This window comes from Phocoena sinus, chromosome 21, assembly GCF_008692025.1.
Source record: "Phocoena sinus isolate mPhoSin1 chromosome 21, mPhoSin1.pri, whole genome shotgun sequence".
NCBI classification, from domain to species: domain Eukaryota; kingdom Metazoa; phylum Chordata; class Mammalia; order Artiodactyla; family Phocoenidae; genus Phocoena; species Phocoena sinus.
Genome location: NC_045783.1, coordinates 8214005 through 8229571, shown reverse-complemented (window position 1 = coordinate 8229571; position 15567 = coordinate 8214005). Strand labels below are relative to the sequence as shown.

The following is a 15567-nucleotide window of genomic DNA, read 5'->3' as shown; positions in this document are numbered from 1 at the left end:
ATCCACCACCACAGTCCTTCCTGGTACCTACATCCTTCGTTTTCCTTAAGCTTCTTTGTCTTTTTCTACTCTTCACCCAGCTACACTTAATTACCTTTTTACTAGGGAACTCCCGAACACCCAGGCTAGATGAAGCACCACTTATATACTCAAGCTTTGTTTTAGAATGTTTTGCTCTTTATGTAATGATTTGCATCTTTTGCTTTCTCTGTATTCAGAGGTCTTTGACATCCTGGGTGATTCTAGCACTGAATTTGGGGCACCGTAGCCATGAAGGTCAAGTTCAAGTTTCCCGGATACAGGATATGACTAAGTCAGTTTTTCAATGTCGTCAACACTTTGCATAGGTACCTCATGTCCAGCAGATACCCGGAGCATATGTGTTCAACTTCAATGTGAAAACATAATTAGGAATAGATTTTTAAAACAGAAATGATGGGAATAATCAGTAGGCCTTTGATGGTTGACTTAAAAGATGCCTTTTACGTGAGAATGAGCCCCCTCTTTGTCTTCTATGAAGCCATCCCGAACAGCAGCCCCGAACCAGTAAGAAAGCACAGGGTAGAAATCATCACACGAACAACGTATATTCATACTTGCATGTGGTAGTAACATACACAAGTAAATGCAGGGAGACAATAAGTCAAAGCTTTGCATTCTTTTTGTTCAAAAAGTCTTTATCTGGTGTCTGCTGAGTGCCAGCAACTCTGTTAGACTCTGAGGAAACCAAGATGCATTATGTGTGTTCATTCCTTTATAAGCCTTGGCACTGAGTTGAGTTCTTTATGCTGAAGCTTTGAGATAATCTTTTTTTTCTTTTGAATCCCTTGTGTAGAAAATACTTTGGATTTCAGGAGCTCAGTGCTCTTCCTGATTTGCTCTGTTTATCTGCTCTTCTCTGCATGGAAGAATGGATGTCTGCCACTCAGCCAACCATTCGTGTGTGCGGGAAAGATTCGGAATCCTCCGAACAGTTATTCACCTAAGGCTCTTGAGCTCTCCCAGCAGTGTTCTCCTTACTGAGGTGACTGGGCTTGCTCACCGTGTTAGCACATCTTAAGGGAGGAATTAATAAAACAAATGCAGACATAGACAGCCCTTATTTCATGGAGGAAGGAGAGGTAGCTTAGAGGTGGCTCCATTTCCTGTCTTAGCTAGCTCTGTACATTCCAGCAATTTCGATGTCTGTTTTTGATTCCTCCTCTCACCCCCAAGTCAGGTAAATAAGTTGATTTGTGGCTACATTGTTATTTCATGGGAAGAAAAGGCCGATGCTTATGACAGGGTTAATACACTCATCCACCAGCAAAGTCATTACAGGTAATGTATTTTAGAGGCAAAATGGTTCACAGCTTGGGTTCTAAAGTTGGACAGATGTGGTTCAGAATCCATTTGCTCGAGGACCTTGGCCATCTCCCTCACCTCTCTTGATTTCAGCTTCATTAGTAAGTTATAGATAATAACATCCCACACCTCATGGGTTTATAGACAAGATGAAACGAAACGATGCATTTAAAGGATTTGAAAAGGTGGCTGGCACAAATTCCTAGTGCCCAAAACTTCACCTGAAGGCATCTTTCTCATTATGATTGGTAAGCTACTATTTTTATTATTTACTATGAATATTATTAATAATGAGGTATCTTTATTTAATGAGAAAATTATGCATAAGGGACATCAAAACACAATTTTACTACTCAAGCATTTTGGGTTACATTGTACTGAATTACAATTTTGTGACACTATCGTCTGAAGATCACTTATAAAACACAAATGTCTGTGAATCAATATTTGACAAATTATACATTAATACATAGAATATTTTCTTTTTAAATAAAACATCTACCTATCCAAAGAGCTATTTTACCATTATCTACTTTTACCAATTATAAACTGTAAATCTACGAGAGTCCTAAGAGGATTTCTAGACTCTCATTGGTTGAAAGAGAAAACTGGGGCCCAGGAAAGTTAATGGACTCAACGGATGTGTCCAACCACACAGTTCATTGCACACAAGCTCTGGAAGCAAAGCAAAGTCGGATTTTACTCTGGGGAACTACAGAGAGTCTGATGACTCCTTATCCTGTCTTTTAATACTTTGAAATTCACAATTATCATGGTCCACATTTTCTATAGTTTAACAAGTACATCTCATTGTGATTTATAATGTCCTCTTAAAGAATAACTCTCTCCCCTCCTCAATTTCTACTCCTTTATTCAAATCATGAATTCTCAAGATTGATTAAGATTTTTAAGCCAACAGCATTGTTTTCACTCCAGAATGCGAAATCTGCACAGAAACTCTTCTGTTGGACTCTTGAGACACTTTCCCTCATCCTCCACACACACTCATCCCTGTGCTAGTTGATTTTATCCTTTCATTTTCCCCAGTTCCATTCATTTGGCCACCATTTCCAGCCCCACTTCTTGAGTTCAAGCTACCACATTTCCCATGAAAATACTCCACTAACCTCTTCAAAGGTACTTGTAGATCATGCATTCCCTTCTTCTATCTAAGCCATTCATTCTTCACAGAGCCAGAGTCATTTTCCAGAACACAAATACAGCCACTTTACTCCTCTGTTTACAAAGCATTCTATGTCTTACCCTGTGATTTTAAGACAAGCCACGTTGTAAATGTGACCTGTAAGACTTGAGTGGACCTGCCATTGTCTACATGACCATATTCTTCCTGGCCCATCTGGTCACTGAACATGAGTCAGGTGGACCTGGCAGAAGCCATGCTCCCTTTTCCCACAGCACCATGACATGGGCCCATGGTGCCTCTTCTGTGTACCATGGACATGGGACCTCACCCTGACCTGGTGACCCTGTTAACAGTCTCCTTTTGTGTTTCACCTCATTATACTGACTTCTAGCACTCAGCACAATAATAACTATATTATTTCTCCGGGTATGGTTTTTGATGAACGCCTCTCTCTCACTACATCTTCAGCACCACTGAGATGGACAGCGTCCAGTCTTGTTCATTACACTCTCCACTCACTAATGTGTCTGCTCAGTAAAAGCAGGTTAAACGGGTGAGTGGTGATAGGTTACACAGAAACTACTCAGTCCTAACCCACTTTAAAGAGAGGAGACGGAGGCCCAGAAACAGCAACTGCTTTGACTATGATCAAGCAGTTAGCTGGAGGCATGACTAAGATGGAAAGAAAAGTATACCGACTGCATATGAATCCACTGTTTCAATACCAACCATCTCTACCACATCTAGACAGCATTAAGGTATCTAGATAATACAGCAATTGATTAAACATAATACCAGGCTTTGGGCTATGTTTAGGGAAACTTCATTACCATTACAGGGACACTTGGATTTCCTTGTAAAATTTGAAATCAAAATGTTATATTTTTAATATTTTATTTTATTTTTTGGCGGCACGCGGGCCTCTCACTGTTGTGGCCTCTCCCGTTGCGGAGCACAGGCTCCGGACGCGCAGGCTCAGCAGCCATGGCTCATGGGCCTAGCCGCTCCGCGGCATGTGGGATCTTCCCAGATTGGGGCACGAACCCGTGTCCCCTGCATCGGCAGGCGGACTCTCAATCACTGCGCCACCAGGGAAGCCCAAAAATGTTATTTTAAATCCATGCTCTCAATGAGGAGCTCCATCCTGAGAGCACATAGTCACACATTACTGATTCATTTAGAAGTTACTACTTTGCTGCTGGGCATTTTCCACTGTAAGGAAAGAAATCCTGAAAAGATTTAGAATATTTAAGGATGGGGTAGCTAACTGCTGAGACTTACATAAATTCTGGATTGATGCTGTATGTTTTATAAGTCAAATTAAAATACGAGCAAAGTAAAACTTCCTCCACCCCACCCATGCCCAGGATATCATGTGGGCTGAGGGATAATTATGTATGAGAGAAAAGGACAGCTTTCATTTTGTGTAGAAAATTGTTGACTTTCTACCTTAGTACGTTCTCAAAGGTTGTTTTTGTTTCCTTAAACAATGAACACCTTTTTATTGAGGTTTTAACAGGAGAGTGAGGCTGTGCTCCATGCAGTAGGCATGAAAACAGACATGCACTTCTGTCCCTGGGCTGGTCTCTAATGCTGTTACAAAGATTACCACCAACATAGTGGCTGAAAACAAGACTGTTTATCATTTCACTGTTCGTAGGTTAAAAGTTCCACATGGGTCTTTTAACCCTGTGGTTGTTGACCTGAGATCCTGGCTCCTTGCTGGCTGATGGCCACAGGTCATTCTCTGCTTCTAAAGCCTACTCTGATACCTTGTCCCATGGCCCCCTCCCTCCATCCTCAAAGATAGAAACAGAGTCCTTCCTACTTTATGGCTCCCCTTCAGGTTCATTTTTCCTCTCTGTTCTTGATTCACACCTTTCTGACTCTGTCTGGAGAAAGTTCTCTGCCTTTAAGGGAAGTGGATATTCCTCTTACATGTGACATGAAATGGGTGTTACTTTGGTGGAAATGCACGGTACGTTTCCAGTATTTTTTAAGATTCCACATAGAAAGAGAATGAGGTGTCTTTTGTTATTTCCATACACGGATAAACCTTCTATGAAATAGAAGGAATTCAAACAAACTTAAAATGAGAGAACTAGAAGGATTGTTTGGTGCCTGCCTTCCATAATTTAGAGATAGGGTACTGAGATCCTAAAAGGTTAGGAAGTTAAGAATACACAGCTTGGGACTTCCCTGGTGGCACAGTGGTTAAGAATCTGCCTGCCAATGCAGGGGACACGGGTTTGATTCCTGGTCCGGGAAGATCCCACATGCTGCACAGCAACTAAGTCCATGTGCCACAACTACTGAGCCTTACCTCTAGAGCCTGTGAGTCACAACTACTGAGCCCACGTGCTGCAACTACTGAAGCCTATGCACCTAAAGGCCGTGCTGCACAACAAGGGAAGCCACCTCAATGAGAAGCCCTAGCAACACAATGAAGAGTAGCCCTTGCTTACTGCAACTAGAGAAAGCCCATGCACAGCAACCAAAAAAAAAAAAAAAAAAAAAAGGAATATACAGAATTTGGAATGTCTCCAAAGAAGGTATACAGGTAGCCAATAGGCACATGAAAAAATGCTCAGCATTGCTAATTATTAGAAAATGCAAATCAAAACTACAGTGAGGTACCACCTCTCACCGGTCAGAATGGCCATCATTAAAAAATCTACAAGTAACACATGCTGGAGAGGGTGTGGAGAGAAGGGAATCCTCTTACACTGCTGGTGGGAATGTAAATTGGTGCAGCCACTGCGGGAAGCAGTATGGAGGTTCCTTAAAAAACTAAGAATAGAGCTACTGTATGATCCAGCAATCCCACTCCTGGGCATATATACAGAAAAGATGAAAACTCTAATTCAAGAAGATACCCGCACCCCGATGTTCATAGCAGCACTATTTACAATAGCCAAGACGTGGAATCAACCCAAGTGCCCACTGACAGATGAATGGATAAAGAAGATGTGGTACATATACACTGTGGAATACTATTCAGTCATAAAAAAGAATGAAACAATGCCATTTGTAGCAACACGGATGGACCTAGAGATTATCATACTAAGTGAAGTAAGTCAGAGAAAGACAAAATTATATGGTATCACTTATATGTGGAGTCTAAAAACTAGTACAAATGAACTTATTTACAAAACAGAAATAGACTCACAGACATAGAAAACAGATGTATGGTTACTTAAAGGGAAAGGGGGTGGTAGATAAATTGGGAGTATGGGATTAACAGATGCATACCGCCATATATAAAATAGATAAATAACAATATATAAAATGGCCTATATAGAAAACAAAGTAGTATTCTTTTTTAAAATTATGTTATGACAATATTTTCTTATTTTTTCATTTGCTATTCCTCAGGGCTGCAGCAGTTTTGCTGCTTGGAAATGTCTTTTCCTAATTCGATATTCTAACACTAAATACCAACAGATATACTTTACTAATCTGAGGATGATTGTGCTAAGTATGTTTATTTTCTAATTATTTAAATCTTTACACCATACTACCTATATATTGATAGGATTTTTTTTTTTTTTTTTTTACCTGAAGCCTCCAAGCTTTTAAATTTATTGAAGGTACTTGAGGATATGGCAAGCTATTTTGGTTATGTTAAAATATCTAACTATACTAGTGATACAGTTAGTATCACTGAAGTAAAGCTGCTTTTTTTTTTTTTTTTTTAGGTAAAATTTAACCCATTGTAAAAACACCTCTCAAGGTGATTAAGGACTACTGTTGGCAGATTCATATGTCTTTGAATAAAGTGCATTGAGAAAACTATTAAAGAATGTTTTAATACTGAGAATGTTTCATAGTAAGGGAAATGTAATGACCCAGGATGTGTAGGAGTAGAAAAGAAATCATGAACATGAAAACAGCGTCTGTGAAAGGGTGTGCACCTTAATGGAATGGGTTTGAGCGCTGTTGTCAGAGGGAGTTGTGTTCCGATCCCAGTCTAGTCACTTTTGATCAGTTACAGCGTCCCCTGGTTAGTATGCCAACCGTTCCAAGATCTGACGTCCTCGTTTCTTAATTTGGGGTAATAATATTTCCTAACTTTTACTTGTGGATTTGACATGTGGCTAGTCTTGAATCATTCAATGAATGCTAGACTTTAAATCTATTATTGACAACGAAAAGATAAGAAACTTGGTTTCTTAGATACTCTATGCCGTACATTGCTGAAATATAAAACATTTAGTATTTAAATATGATACTGTTTAAACCAGTACCATTTCTAGAGCTGACTAATGGTTGAGAAATGCCTATACCAGAGGCATAGCTGGTTTTAAAAGGTTGAAGTCCTCCCTTCAAAGATGACTGATGCTTTTTGGTCCCAGAAAATCAGAAATTAACACAAAATCCCAGTAGCTTCCTGTTGTTTCTGGCAGAGCCAGTTTACTAGTGTCTTGCTGTTCCTGGGAGGCCTGGGCAGCCGAGTACAAAGATGCTCTGTGTTCCTGGATAAAGAATCCTGTCGGGTTGCTTCCTCAATCAGGTTTTATGATTCTGTTGAAAAAAAGTTACTTTTACTTTCACAATGAATCCTCCTTTCTCATCTATACCAAGGGGAGACCAAGGATTCATTTATAAGCCTTCCTTTTATTTGCTTTTAGGTTCTTTCAAGAGCATTCAATTGCTTTTTTATAGTCATTCTTGGTGCACTGGTATATAAGCTTCATCTCATGACAAACATTACTGCTCTTCTTTTAATACTGATGCAGTGGTATTAATTATTTAATTGGTGTTATTAATCTGTATTCCATGTCATGAACTCCCAATACAGAAACATAAGAAAAAAAAAAGAATCCGAATTGTTTCAGCTGCTGTTTGAAACACATGAATACCCACCTCCGCTGAGTTGCCTAACATACAGCTATTTGTTTTTCGTTTTCTTTTAAACACATAGCATTTGTGAAGGGGAGAATGTTAAAGTTACAATGCCATTTGAACCTTGCTTCTCTGAGTGAGCTACAGCAGTTGCGTATATGAGGGTAGATCTCTTAAAGCCAAAGGAAGGCAGTGAATAAGATCAGAGAAGCATAATGTTATTTAATCCAGGCTTCATTTGGAACGATCGGTAGAGAAATATAAATTAATCATGCTGATAAGTATAGGAGTCAAATAATGCCATTCAGGATGATATGATTGATATTTATTTGCATACACCAAATAACTTGAAGTCACTTTAAAATACTTCATAAATAAAAAATTAAGGTGTCATTATCCTTAGAAAGATATATATTCATATTAGAAATACAAAATAAATACAAAATACAAATTTGGGATATCATCAGCTATAAGGTCTATAAGAGAGGTTTGGATATATAATAAAGAGCAGCAGAAGGAAAGAGTTAAAATAATATAAACAAAATGTACCAGGGAAGCTCTGAAGTAACTCTCCCATTATTCTCAGTATAGACTAGAATTTCATTATTTTTCTAATTTTGGGACACGTAACTAAAGCAGGAAAGGGAGAGTTTAAAAATTAATCAGAGAAAAACCATAAAGATTAAACCAGACCAAGTATAAAATCTTGAAAGGAATCAAGGTTTTAAGTAGGACAACATTGATGAAGGGACCACTACTTTTCTTAATAGAAAAATGTTGTTCAAAGATGGTACTTAAAGGTTCTGAATGCCTATTAATAATGGAGTGAGGAGAACGGGATCTAAATAAAAGTGCGTGTGTTTACTGCATTCAATTAGAAATAAAAAATATTAAACAGAAGGGTATAAAATATGTACACACTCATTTATCACTCTAGGACTTCAGGGGTTCCTGTCTAAGGAACAAGAATTACAGATGAGAATTAATTTAGGAATGACCAAAAGAACAACAACAGTAACAAAATTTAGGTATAATTTTAAAGCCAGCTCATCAGTGCCAACTGAAAGGACACTTCAGCTAATATTCTCTCTTTTTTCTTGAATTGTCTTTAGACCTGTGTAACAGAAAAGACTGCAGAATCAAGGCCCTGTGTGGCATGGTCAAGGAGATGTTTAGGTACATTTCTAGAAAGCATCATGCCGTCCATATGTCTGTTCCATCGTTTGTCGTATATGTGTGTGGGAGAGGTCCTCTAAGTGTTAAATGCCATCAAAAAGTTCTCCTTCACGTTGGTAGGATGGCATCGCTTTAATGCAGCATAGGATGAATGGTACAGGCACAGAGAAAGGCAGAGAGAGGCAAACCAGGACGGCCATCCTTGGCTTAGTAAACCGTGAGAGTCAATCATCAGCATTAAACAGGGTGTCATCGGTGGAGCGGAGCACAGTACCCTCAGAAGCACCATAATACAAATCTAGTACTTTAAACACTGAGAATTTACAGGTGTGGTCACTCTAAACAATGAGCACTTAGACCTCAAATTCCAGGAAGTAGGGACCAGCTCAAATTACTAGGACAATCCTGGATGGATGCTCAGCAAAGCCATAGGACAAAGCCCATTGCTGTAGGCACCCTCACGAGTACTTCCACAAACGCCTTAATAAGGAGAAACTTTTAGTTGCCTTCAGAACCTTCCTGAAAAATTTAAATTAGCAACAAGTGAACTATAACAGAATGATTACTCATTTTTGGGTAATTACACAGTGTTGCTACTTTGGATACCTTAGCTCAGATTATCTTGAGGATGTCCCTGGAGAACGATTATGATCCTTTTTTCATATCAGACAAGTCTGGAGTTCAGAGAATAAGAAGCAGAGATATGATCAGAACCCAACATGAACGGGTCCCAGGGACCCTTTCGGAAGGGCGCCGCAATATTTCTGTGAATTTGTAGTGTAGACTGCATTGTTCTCAACTTCCGTATAAAGTCCCTAGTTAAATAAAACCTCCAGGTATTATTACTACCCCAAAATTATTTAAACTGAGTGGTTGCTACATGATAAAAGTCAAGATTATTGTACCTAAGGGAGCAAAACCAAGTAAACAGTTATGGAAGACTGACTTAATTCACTTCTAATTTTAACGTCACACATTACACTCAGCAATATATCTCTCACCTCTAAAGACATTTTAGGAAGAGTTGTAGAAATACAAAGCATATTCTTTTAGAATTACTAGATGATTTAGGTTTTATTCTATTATTTTACCAGTATCTAATCCTGTAGCTTCCACAAATCACTTACTATTTTCTGCTTATCTGCATCTTTAAAATGAGATAGTAACACCTCTTTCACAAAGTTACCGAAAAGATTAAAGACACGGGTGTTTGTGAAAACACTTTACAAGCTAACAATGTATAAATCTAGTATAAATCCAGCTTAGTATAAATCCAGTATAAATCTAGCGTATCCTCATAAAACACGTGACTGATTTCTACGTAGTGAATTTTCTGTGTATGGTTCACTCCAGCCTGAGACTCACCGAAAACCTTTTATTTAGATCAGAACTTCATCATGATGCTGCCGGACTACATATTCACAGTGAGGCCACATGGAGATGGTAATTAACAAGAGTCGATTCAAACTTCCTGTCTTACCTGCTGTTGTTATCTTACCAAAGAGAGCCAGCCCACACTGAAAACAGAGCATCTCCCAGTAGCAGGAGGCAAAGCAGGGAAAGAAACAATTAAGCCTAATTGACTCAGCAGGTGGATAAAACCAGAAAACTGGGTCTCCTAAATGAGAGAGTGCCCTCAGTAGTTAAGATGACTGTTTTTGGTCTGGGGAAGGATGAAAAGGGTGGAATGAGGTGGAGAGTATTTCCCAAAGATCACTGTCCAATAGGTTACAGTGCCTGGGGAAAGATGTACAAGTAAAAGCCTATTATACTAAAATCAGAATTAGAAATACAACAAATGTCCAGATTCGTTTCCCTTATAGGTTATTACAAAATGTTGAGTATAGTTCCCTGTGCTATACAGTAAGTCCTTGTTGGTTATCTGTTTTTTAATTTTTATTTTATTTTGGAGTGTAGTTGATTTTACAATGTTGGGTTAGTTTCAGGTGTACAGCAAAGTGATTTAGTTACACATATACATATATCTATTCTTTTTCAGATTCTTTTCCCATATGGGTTATTACAGACTATTGAGTAGAGTTCCCTGTGCTATACAGTATGTCCCTGTTGATTATCTATTTTATATATATAGTAGTGTGTATATGTTAGTCCCAAACTCCAAATATATATAGACCTGAATCACTTTGCTGTATACCTGAAACTAACACAACATTGTAAAGCAACGATAGTTCAATAAAAAAGAAATGCCTGGTTAAAAAAAAAAAAAAAACAAAAAAACCCCCATATGTCCAAACAAGTGTATTCTTGAAACATAACACATCTTTAAAAAATGATAAACATAGGTGGTTTTCTTTTTCACCATCTAATCCTAAACATGCAGCAAGCACGTACCCTAAATCAGATTGTTTCTAGAGGATTGGCTTCTAAAACATTCTCTCTGTGTGTGCTTAGTACCTGTGATACACACATGCATACACATAAAAGGGAGTCAAAGAGGAAAAGTAAATGGGGAATTCAGATCTATGAGTCTCAAGGAAGGGCAAGTGTGAGTTTAGTTCTGACACATTCAACAGTTTCTCTAAACCTCAAAGTGTCCATGTCACTGCAAAGGGCTCCCCTCTATAATACAGGAGCCATAGAAACCTGGGGGAGACATTAGAGTTAAGCCTTTGGCTTCACGATGGCAAAGGCTAACTTACCACTGTTCTGGGTGGCAGTGCAAAAGCTCAAATCTATCAGCTATGTTGGTAATATTTTAAAAATCAGCGTTCTGTGTATATAAATGCAAAAAATTATATATATGTATAAATATTATCGAGGTAAAAATAAACATAAATATGGAATAAATGTATAATATATTTTTATTATTATGAAATTACCATCACATTATTGAAATTACTTATGAGAATTAATATTCTCATACGCTATCATTAACAAATAATCTAGATCAGGGTTTGGCAAACTACGGCACACAGGCTGGTAGTCCGTTTTTGCAAATTAAAAGCCCACAGTCATCTTGATAATACTGTATGGGGCCTCTGATTCTTTCATTCTTTTGATTATGTTTCCATAAATGTCGATTCTGCTTTCTCCTAATCCCTTTCAATAAATTCATATTGGAGTTCTATTAGCCCCTTGGAGCGCTTAAAATTTCTCCAGGATTCCTAATGTATTTTCTGTGTCCTATGAGATCATGCATGCAAAGGACTTAGCACAGAAACTGGCACAGGGCGAGCATACAGCAAATCATACTTTTTACATATCAATAATGCTTTCTGCAAGGGAGGCCATCGTGGAAATTCCCTGGGTGAAGATTATGTGTGGGTACTTCCGTTACTGCCACTGACTACTACCCTTGACAGTAATGATCTACACCTCTATCCAGTAAACCTGGAGTGACTCAGAAGAGCTTTCTATCTGACTCTACCAATTTTACAATATTACTCTTTGAAATTAAAAGCTCTCATTGTGATTTTCCTAAGGAAATACTGGGCTCTTTACTCAGGCTTCTTCTGCTACAGAGTAGGTATAATGATCAACATTCAGACACTATTTACTTTTAGGGACTACTATAAAATGGAATTGTTTATGGGAAAAGAATAGATGATTCATTTTTACAAGATTTGGAAGAGACACACTTTTTGGTGAGTTTTTAAACAACTATAATACTATATTACACTACATTTTAATGTTTAGAATACATTGATATATGGGTATATAATGGTATAGATAAATGATAACCATTATTATTAGTTATTTTTTGACTATTATCTGATGAATTGACATCAATACATACAAATAAAGTCACTATCAGAGGTATGGTGCTCATTTCAAAGCTGCTTTAATTCTTTAAAATGTCAGAACCCTTCTTTAGGAAGTAACTGAAGTCCTGTGTTTAATCTAATTCCCAGTGGTGGCAAATATATGCTATTTGGTCTGGTTAATATTTTTATTTGAAAGTAGTCCAGCCTCATACAGAATCTGACATTACTTTTGCATCCCTTATATTTTTACAGTATTTTAGGGTTGACCAATATTTTCACATATATATCATTTTTATTTTTTAAAAAGTCAAAATGCAACTAACTCAAATCGGCTCACAGGATAATTTTTATGGAAGGATTCATATGCCTTGGAAGCATGTATTGCCCAAAGAAGCATTACCAGTCTGGAGGACAAAACTCGCCAGGATATATATTTAACGAAGCTCATTCATTTATTTTTTTTAATTTTTTTTTTTTTTTTTTTTTGCGGTACGCGGGCCTCTCACTGCTGTGGCCTCTCCCGTTGCGCAGCACAGGCTCCGGACGCGCAGGCTCAGCGGCCATGGCTCCCGGGCCCAGCCGCTCCGCGGCATGTGGGATCTTCCCGGACCGGGACACGAACCCCGCGTCCCCTGCATCGGCAGGCGGACTCTCAACCACTGCGCCACCAGGGAAGCCCTCATTCATTTACTTGTCCTTGTTTCCTTATGCACAGTCCTAAACCTAATACAGTTACAGAGAGGGAACATTATGCAAGGGTTATAAATGTCAAGAACAAAACGGATACCACGTTTAGTTCAAAGAAACACAGGCAACATCAGCTGCATGCCCCCAGCCGTATTTTCAGGCTTCTCTGGCAATCTGGGTTGAGCATTTTTATAAATAGTCTCCACTGCAACATTTCGTCACTGAGAAAATCCAGATGTGAATGCATAAAACCAAAGGAAAGTGTAAATAAGAAATAAATCCTGTTAATTGAGGCTTGCTGATGCCAGAGCCCTTTCAGCAGCAAAGACCCTGGGGGTTTCCATGGCACAGAAGCCAATGCGTCTGCATCTTTAGCTTCCAAACAGCACAGGAAGATTGTTCCCCTGGCTCATCCCTCCAGGCCATTGTTTTTCCTTTTCCTTTTTGTTCAATAAGAAAAGAAACATACCTTACTTGCTCCAACCAGTTGTTAAGTAAGTTCTTGCCTTTTAAGCAAAGGTCCTTTTCTCTTCCCTACCAGCAACAAGGGATGCAAAGCCCGATTCAACCACCATGGAGCCCTTAAGAACGTCTGCTGAATACATACACTTGTGCGTTGCATTTTGTAAACATTTACTCTGGTCACAGACTCATAGGGTAACTGACCAGACAGTTAGCATCTTTAACAATCTAGTGGGTTTACAATAGGGAATCACCTCCAAACAGCCAACAACAGATCCATCTTGACGACCACCCTGAGGATAAGCAGACATTTGCATGCTTTGAGCTCCATCCTCTGTGTCCGGCCTCTGGTGATATGAAGGGACTTTGCCCCTACTACATTATCTGTAACTAATTACAACCTGAAAGAGGAGGAATGCAAATATCATGAGCCTGATACTCTGGAACTCAAAAGTGCTTCATTCTGCTCTATTGTTTTTGTTCACAGCTCTTTTAACTGGGGAAAGGAATTCTGCCTTTGATCTGTCATGGCCGAGACCTTGTCTAATTAGTTTGCAAAAGCGCAAGTCGTTGTAAGACTTAAGTTATGGCTTGTTCTTGTCATTACCCCTCACTCAAAGGATTAATATCTTACCCTAAATAGGGTAACTACACCTGCAGAGAGATTTTCCTGCTGCTACATCTGATTCCCCTCTGCTGTGCTCCACCCTTTCCTTAAGGCTGATCTTATCTCTGAGTCATGCTTCTGCCTCCAGAGACGGGGGCTGCTTTTGCCCGAAATCCCACAATCGTGGCTGTGGTTTTTGTCCAATCCAGTGAATATGGCTCCCAAGTTAGGAAAGTAGCCTGAAAGGTGATACTGTGAGAGGTACAATGGCCAAGCAGGAAAAGGTAATTTCCTCCTATGTAGACTAGCATCGTGAAGACAATATCAGCCCCCCACAAAAAAATGTCTGGGTTCACACTTGATTTGCAATCATTTATGATACTTGGGTCCCTTTCTAGATCCTTGTTTTCTCTGTAGTCATTTACCTTTTTACTTTGTTCCATCCAAGAGAGCTTACTGCAGGGTTTATAGAGAAACCACTATCACCCTAATTCATGTTTAGCATCAAGGCAACAATAGGATCCCAGAAGCCAGTCTTTTAGAAACAGATCACATGAAGAAGAGAATTAGCAATAATAAGGCCAGAAGGGCAGTGGAAAACTCAGTTTGGGGGGTCAAATAGATCTTATTTAAAATTGAGGCTTTTTTGTTTATTAATTTGTGGCCCTGTACTTAATCAAGTGTCCTCAATTCATTCAACTGTGAAATGATATTATTCTTAAAGCAGTACTGTGATAGAGCGTATATGCAAATTTCTTGGCATATTATACATGCTGACTATTGAATAACCATTATTCATTGCAGTAATTAATATTTGTAGAATAATTAGCATGCATTATCCTCATATAGACCAGAAAAGCATGTTTCACAACTATGATTCCCATATTATAGTTAACATATTGAGGGTCAGGAATATTGGGTGACTGCCAGCAGGTGTCCAGCTAGTAAATGGAAACCAGAACTTGAAACAAGCTCTTCAGCCACTTGGGAAGACAGCTGGGCACCTTCTTACAAAATTAAACATACAGCTGCTGCCACGCATCCACAGTTTCACCCTGTGCGGTGCTGGTTACCTGCGGTAAAGCACAGTCTGAAAGTACTAAACGAAAGATTCCAGAAACAAACAACTCCTGAATTACAAACCGTGCACCATTCCGAGTAGTGTGATGGAATCTCTCACCATCCTGCTCCTTCCTGCCCAGAATCCCCACCCACCTCCGTCATCCACTCCTGGCGTCCAACCATCAACATCATCCAGGATCACCCAGAGCAGGTGACCCTCCTAACCTACCGTCAGAAGGTCAGCAGTAACCTAACACTGCATCCCAAGGCCTCTGACATTCTCCTCACTTCATCTCAGCACGCAGGCGTTTTTATCATCTCACATCGTCACAAGTACAACAGTACATTTGGAGAGAGAGTGGCCACATTCACGTAACTCTGATTTCAGCATATTACTATAATTGTTCTATTTTATGATTAATGATTGTTATTAATCTCCTACTGTACCTAATTTATAAAGTAAACTTATCATCAGTAGGCATGTATAGGAAAAAAAGATAGTATATGTAGGGTTT

At 38.9% G+C, this 15567-nt stretch overlaps 1 protein-coding gene across 1 annotated transcript in view; it reads right to left on the bottom strand.

Annotated features, from left to right (window-relative positions):
- CSMD1 (CUB and Sushi multiple domains 1) overlaps positions 1 to 15567 on the bottom strand; it is a 1813702-nt gene that overhangs the window by 1613901 nt on the left and 184234 nt on the right. The gene's annotated exons all lie outside the window — the stretch shown is intronic.